General features: G+C 40.1%; 1 long non-coding RNA gene across 1 annotated transcript; it reads left to right on the top strand.

Annotated features, from left to right (window-relative positions):
• Positions 1-854: 854 nt before the first annotated feature.
• LOC138741058 (uncharacterized) lies at positions 855-3,350 on the top strand. The gene is made up of 2 exons (XR_011343302.1): positions 855-898; positions 2,814-3,350. It is a non-coding gene; the product is annotated as an uncharacterized lncRNA (long non-coding RNA).
• The last annotated feature ends 2,960 nt before the right edge of the window (positions 3,351-6,310 follow it).

Here is a 6,310-nt window from a genome sequence, read left to right as displayed (position 1 = left end):
TGCAACCGTGCCTGCCTGTCCCGCATTGGACTTGTCAGTCACCAACGAGCCTGCAGCAGACGTGGACATACCCCTCCATAAATCTTCGTCAGCGAAGCCAAGCCAAAGGAAAAGGATAGGTGAATGGTCAAACTCCTAACCCTTTGAAGATGTTGAGAAATTGATCCAGTATTTCCTCTACGCTGTTCTGTGTTTTGGAACTGTTAATGCGGTACACCCTCTTGACGAGGCCTAAGTTTTCATGTGCTTTGTCCCCAAACAGTGAGTCACGTCCATCTGCAAACATGAGGTGGTGTTCTTTACCTTTAACTTTCACCTTAAGTCTACATGTGCCTTTCGTGTCATTGTAAGCCTTGAGCTGAAAAGAATTTGAATGGGTCTTTATTGTCCTGATGTCGCAGATCAAAATGGCCATTACCCGTGTCCAGCTTCTTGTTTCATTTGCATACAATGGCACTATCCACTTGTCCTGCTCAACTCTATTGACACATGGTTGTTCAGTGCTTGTCTGTTTGAAACATTCCTGTGCTACCATGAGCATGAGGAATGTATCACTGAGGGCAGTTTCTTCTCTAGTGTGTAGAACTTCAGTTCTGTTTTGTTTCTCTTGGGGGAAAAATATGGCTTTGGATAGTGATTCTGCCTTTTGCATTTATAATAGACTTTTTCATAGGCTGGGCATTGTTTTGTTTCATGTTTAGAACCAAATTCTTCATAATTGAATGTCTCTGTGTCAGTTTGTTGTTTCCTATGTCTTGTCCTCTATTTATGTCTGCATCTAGTCACCATGGCTACAGCTGTGCCTTTGTTTTCATCAGCCCTTGCAATCTCACCAAACTCTTTTGCATGCTGCAGAGTTAATTCACTGGCATGACATATCTTCATAGCTATGGCTAAGGTGAGCTCCATCTCTTGTGGCAACCTCCCTCTCACCTTCTTGTCAATAATTCCAACACAATTTGATCATGGATCATTGAATCTTATAGAAATCCAAAATTGCTTTCAATTTCAAGTCTGTTGAAAAGGCATCAAAGCTCTCGCTCTCTGTGTGGAGCTGTGTGAGTGAGCAAAACATGTACTTCTTGAATGTTTCATTTTTTCTTTGGTGAACAGTTTTCATCTAATATCTCTGACTTTGTTGAGCTTGGTCATCTGCCTTGGCAAAACAATCAAGTTGAAAACCACTAGTGCTTGAGTTCCTGCCATGATAAGTAGCAGTTCAATCTTCCGTGCATTCAGTTTGCTATAGAGTCCAGTGGCTTACAGATACAATAGGAATCATGGTTTGAACAAGTGCCATTTGTGGTCAACATTCGCAGTCCAATTCACAGCATCAGGCAGTTTCACAATTTCCATGTCTCCTGATACTTACTGATACCTCACTCCTGGTACCATCTTCTATTGTGATAAAGAAACTTGGGTTCTTTTGTATTACTTATATTTTATTATCAACTCACAACCTCATGGGACACATCCATTTTGTGCATCTAACCCAAGGTAGAACATTCCATCTCCAACAGCCTCTAGTGGTCAGGAGGATCACCAAGACTCGGTCATCACACAATGCAGTTTATTTATATAATTCAGCTATTCTCAATCTTTTGTCAGCTCTGCCTCCCCCAGGACTCTGCTCAAAGTTTGAGCCCCCTTCTTTGTGAAGCAGTCAAGTGTTGGTTCTGCCATACTTCTCTCCTAGACTACATAAAATACTATACAAAATACATAAAAAATATTTACATTACATGAGGTGAAAAGAAAAATATTCTTGTGTGACCGGGGTGGGGGTGGGGTGGGGGGAGGTGGGGCATAGGGATTCTGTTGAGAATGGCAGATTTAATCAATGAATTGTCTTCTGCACTTATCAGTATTTTCTCTTCTCTGAGGTAAACCTCTCTATTCACACTTTATCACTGCATTTCATTTTCTGCAACAATATTCTCCATCACCTAAGCAGATTGACCCATTCATCATCTTTACCTGACATCTCTCACTGATTCTTGTTCTTCAACAAATGTGTTCTCTGCCAAAATGCACAGCATCTCTAAAATTAATTAGCAGTAGACCTTCCTGCACATCTTTCTTACTGATTCTCTCTCGCTTTTTTCCCACAGCATCTACCTAATAACATGATTGCATCCATGTATCAAACCAGCCTCAATTTATGTAAAACGTGCTCAACTTAATTCTAAAAATGAATGCTTAGATAATAAATAGAATTTCTTATTTTATTTGAAAGCCCTTTCTTCCAATTATTAGCTTGCTAATATTCATATTAAAACAATTTTGATTTATTTTAACTAACATTAGTTTATGGTTACATCATGAAACTTTTCTATTTCCATCTAAGTTTGTGACTTTATTATGTTGGGATATAATTCAATGCATTCAAGGTTCACTTTGCACAAGTGCTGCTCTATCTTAGTTACTGCATTTTGAAAATAATTAATTGCATGAAGCACATGGGTGCATTTCAATATAGTAATAACTTGAGAGTATTTCCATTGATGCTGAAGATGTTTGTATTCCACTCCATTGTTGCTTGATTGTGCCAGCATAAATCATGGAGAAGTCAAATGAATTTGAATTCTGAAATTATTTGTTTCATCCACTTGGTGTTGTGGACTTTATTTCTTAACTATATCAAAGACAGAGTAAAAATTGTCTGACATGGGGCCAAATATCTCAGTTAAACATTGAAAGACTTAAAAGCTTTTGTTGCATTCTGCAAGTGGGAGTTGCAAATGAATGAACACAAGTTCCTACAAATCCTGCAGTTGAAGAAAAATATCATTCTGGGTCATTCACTTCCACAGCTCAAGAAGATACTTCACCATGGATAATAATTGTTGGCTTTGCCAGCTTTCTGTATCCTGAGAAATGAACAAAGAGGGGACAAAAGGCCATGAAATGCTTTGGAAATCATATTATTGAAGACGTGGGTTCATGCAATTCTATTTCAGAGGGATGTTGGCTAACCCATGTCTCATCCCAAATCGGGCAGTCCTGATGTCACTTGCAGAAATCTTTCTGCTCTGCACCCACTCAGCCGCAACAATCTCGTGGACTCCAAGATCCCAGCCCCACAGCATTTCAGTACACCTTCAATCTCACTACCTCCAAATTCTGGGCTCTGATGTCACCCCCTCTGCCATCATCTTCAATGGGAATAGTAAAGTGATGGAATGCAGCCACAGAGGATCCTCAAGTGACCGAGAAGACACATTTTCACCTATGAATCCTTGGACCTCAGTTGCAACTCATCCAAAACAGACACTGGTCTAGAATGGCTGTGAAGAAGGTTACAGTTAAAGTGTACAAGATCATGAATGGTTAGTAAATGGTTAAATGGATGACATGTTTTTATTCAATTAGTGATTGGGTCAAGCACCAGGGGATAGACTTTTTTAAAAATTGCAAAAGATTCCAAAGGGAAGATTACTCATTTGTGTAGAGAGAAGTTGTGATCGGAATCCACTGTCAAGGATCGTGATAGCCGAATCAGCCAGTACCTTCGTAAGGAGTTAGTTAAGCATTTAAGTGATCTGGAGGATTTCTTTACCAGGAGCTGACATGTGCTCAATAGTCTGAATGGCTGTTTCTTTTAATGCCATCAGAAACCAATGTTCCAATGAAATCACTGCAGTACACACTCACGAATGGACAAGATATTCTCAGCAATAAAGTCTAAATAGTATTTCTACACTCAATACTCAATGAAATCACTGCAGTACACACTCACGAATAGACTAGATATTCTCAGCAATAAAGTCTAAATAGTATTTCTACACTCAATACTCAATGAAATCACTGCAGTACACACTCACGAATAGACTAGATATTCTCAGCAATAAAGTCTAAATAGTATTTCTACACTCAATACTCAATGAAATCACTGCAGTACACACTCACGAATGGACTAGATATTCTCAGCAATAAAGTCTAAATAGTATTTCTACACTCAATACTCAATGAAATCACTGCAGTACACACTCACGAATGGACTAGATATTCTCAGCAATAAAGTCTAAATAGTATTTCTACACTCAATACTCAATGAAATCACTGCAGTACACACTCACGAATGGACTAGATATTCTCAGCAATAAAGTCTAAATAGTATTTCTACACTCAATACATTCACTTATTTCTGGGCAATCCAAAGCTGGGTAAGACTGAAATGGAACATCTTACAGTAGTTGTCAAACTTGTTTGGAGTTGGCAAGGTATTAACATAATTACTGCAGATCTTCATTCTTAATCCTCAGTTGATGCCACCAAGTTAATGTTTTTCTTTCAGCACTGGATGCAAGCTTCAGTATTGCTCCTGTTGTAAATTGTGTAAGCCACAGCTGTACTGTTACTTACTCCTAAATATCCAAAGTCAATGTACAGATATGCATCACTTCATGTCCACGATACATTCTGTGAAATTGGGTGTTATGTGATGTGGACTTTGTGCAAACACCATACTTAACAAAGCTCTATGGGATACGGTAGTGTGCCTGAAAAGTTTTTATTTCTTAAGTAGGGATCAGTGTGGGGACTGACACTGGGCTGTGGGCAGAGAGCAGAGCAGTGGGATCAGACTGACATGGGGCTGTGGGGAGAGAGTGGGGCAGAGGGATCTGTGAGGACTGACACAGGGCTGCGGGGAGAGAATGGGCCAGTCAGATCAGTTTGGGTGTACGGTATATAATTTTGGAAAGCTAGCTATCATTTTTTCTAAATTGCTGTGGACTTGTTCACGGTAACTGAATAATTGAGACCACGGACATTGCCTGAACAGACGTTAAGCAGTGCATGTCTGTATTCGGTAATTAAATGTTGAGGGGGAAATCATGTCATCCTTTCAAAGAGAAAGGATAGAATTTAACAAAAGGATCAGCTGATTTTAAACTAATGTAAAAAAAAAACATTAAAATTATTTAAAATTCAGTAAGAAGATGTTCACAAGATTCATTGAACCAAATGACACTTGTGAAATTGGTTCCACTGAAATTTAATTTGTATTGAAAGCCAGTAATGTTCATTTAAACCACAGCTTAATGAAAGGGCAGTTACTATCATCAATGAACGTAGTCTATTTCTCAGAAGTCTACAGACCACATAGTTTGCTCTGTAATTAGTTCAGGCTCTGCAATCAGTCTTTGAGTGAACTTAACAGGGACTCAGCAACCTATCTGAATGTGTTACAAGCGAAGAAAAAAATTATTCTAAGGCAACAGTTTCAAGATTCTTTTATTATCAGGTACAGAACACATAATATTAGACAAAATTGCCTTCTGCCCACCTTAAGGCCGACAGAGTCACCATTAATTTCACCTGGGGCCCCATTCAGTATGAGAGAAAGAGAAGCAAAAGAGTCCCTTCATAGTCACTGTATGAGGATGGCCTCCAGCACTCTGTAGCCTCTGCAGCTGCTCTGATCTCTATTTCATCCCATCAGGATCCCAAGCTCTGGATCCAAACCTCTGACAATATCAGGACCTCTACAGTGCCAGAGCGCCTTCAGAACCCTTCTTGTCCTCAGCACCCTCTCAAATCCTGGTTCCAATACCTGGTTTCCATCAGTCAGTGTCCAGTGCACATTCCCTGACCACAAGACACTGACCACCTGCAACTTAGATGGGTCCATCAGCTGCTGAGCCCTTCACTGGTCTGCTGCCCTTTGTCATTTCTATTGAGAATTCAATTGGACATCTCATTGGGTCTGTTCTAATTCCTCATTCATTCCAGGTATGATTTAAAAAAAAAAGAGGTCTGCATCTGTTGAGATGTGCCCTAAAACCATGGTTATATAAATGAACCAGTTTGCAGTCAGTCAGTAAAGAGCAAAGTGAAAGCAAGACCCCAAATGAATGCAGGTGAGGATATCATGGGTAGTGAATAATTGCTGCACAGTATATCACAATTCAGTTCAATTTAATTTGTGGAATCTTATGTTGTCACATTGGCCAAAAATGGACTATAGGTTAATTCAACTGTTTAATTCCTTGTCCATAATTTTGCTGGTTGTTGCTCTTTGAATGCTCATTTCTTCTTTGGCTTGGCTTCGCGGACGAAGATTTATGGAGGGGGTAAATGTCCACGTCAGCTGCAGGCTCGTTTGTGGCTGACAAGTCCGATGCGGGACAGGCAGACACGGTTGCAGTGGGTGCAGGGGAAAATTGGTTGGGTGTTGGGTTTTTCCTCCTTTGTCTTTTGTCAGTGAGGTGGGCTCTGTGGTCTTCTTCAAAGGAGGTTGCTGCCCGCCGAACTGTGAGGCGCCAAGATGCACGGTTTGAGGCGATATCAGCCCACTGGCGGTGGT

This window comes from Narcine bancroftii, chromosome 8 (assembly GCF_036971445.1).
Source record: "Narcine bancroftii isolate sNarBan1 chromosome 8, sNarBan1.hap1, whole genome shotgun sequence".
NCBI lineage: Eukaryota > Metazoa > Chordata > Chondrichthyes > Torpediniformes > Narcinidae > Narcine > Narcine bancroftii.
The sequence above is the reverse complement of the archived record's forward strand: the minus strand, read 5'-3'. Positions and strand labels throughout refer to the sequence as shown.